The sequence below is a fragment of the Hesperophylax consimilis genome, chromosome 17 (genome assembly GCF_061612785.1).
Source record: "Hesperophylax consimilis isolate HC1 chromosome 17, BYU_Hcon_1.0, whole genome shotgun sequence".
Lineage (NCBI taxonomy): Eukaryota > Metazoa > Arthropoda > Insecta > Trichoptera > Limnephilidae > Hesperophylax > Hesperophylax consimilis.
The window spans coordinates 25,001,873-25,003,021 of record NC_142852.1 but is presented as its reverse complement, the minus strand read 5'-3'; the positions used below and the strand labels follow the sequence as shown (position 1 = coordinate 25,003,021).

General features: G+C 39.0%; 1 long non-coding RNA gene across 1 annotated transcript; it reads right to left on the bottom strand.

Annotated features, from left to right (window-relative positions):
• Nucleotides 1-317: 317 nt before the first annotated feature.
• LOC149416326 (uncharacterized) lies at nucleotides 318-741 on the bottom strand. The gene is made up of 2 exons (XR_016303689.1): nucleotides 461-741; nucleotides 318-380 (listed from the first exon to the last, which is right to left on the bottom strand). It is a non-coding gene; the product is annotated as an uncharacterized LOC149416326 (long non-coding RNA).
• Nucleotides 742-1,149: the final 408 nt, after the last annotated feature.

Below are 1,149 nucleotides of genomic sequence, written 5' to 3'. Positions count from 1 at the left end.
GGTCCTGCACTCATTTCTGGAAAAAAATATATCATAGTTCTTGAAGAAATTGAAGTAAAGATTGACATATTAGAGGAACAAAACTAACAATACTATTCCCTTTTAAGTAATATAAAACAGATATGTACCTCCATGTTCTACTGCCATCCCCTGTGCAGCAAGAGCGACTCTGCTGGTTGCAAAGAAGACATGACTGGGTCATGCACTTATTTCTGGAAAAAATATATCATAGTTCTTGAGAAATTGAAGTAAAGATTGACATATTAGACGAACAAAACTATTCCCTTTTAAGTAATATAAAACAGATATGTAGGTACCTTCATTTTCTACTAGCATCCCCTGTGCAGCAACGGGTACGCTGCTGGTTGAGATGTTACGCTCTGAAATAAATATAATTATTAGATTAACCGAATTAACAAAACAAATTATTATTATTATAGGCTGATGCAGTATAGAATACCTTTTAGGATGTAGTCATGATACGTGCTGAACACCATTCTCGAAATGGACTCTCAGAGGTTATGGTTGGAAACTTGTGTCGAATAGTCTCTGTCCGTACATCCTTTCACACAATACGTTTTAAGGACTTTATCGGTAGGCACATAAATGTTATTTATCACACATAAATCAACTGTTTCACACAACCAGATATTTGACAATTTTATGATGACAAACAACGGCGTCTGTCAAACTTTTCTTACAGTTTTTTAGAGGAAGTGAAATGGCGGGAAGCATGAGTCGGCCACCTAGCGGCGAGAACACGCATTACACCTTTTTTGTTGTTTGTTTTTGGGGTGTTATGCCGTGTTGCGCTAACTCCTTCTTTAGCCGACGTTTCGGACAGCGTTGCAGTGTCCATCATCAGGGCAGATCCGGTAGATCCGAAGATGTGTAATAACACCCCAAAAACAAACAACAAAAATGCTTTTGGCCGTGAGAATCTAAAAACTTACCACGCATTACACCGTTTGCGAACCCTCTCTTTCTGGCGCACGAGTCTTATGGTAAAGTGAGCGAGAAACAAAAAAAATACGCATCGCCTACGTCACAAACATAGATTTTTACCATGTCTATAATTTGTGTTGACGTTTATAAGCTGAGTTATACCCCCCTGCCTGACAGCTGTCCAACCTCTCTAGAACTGGCTCG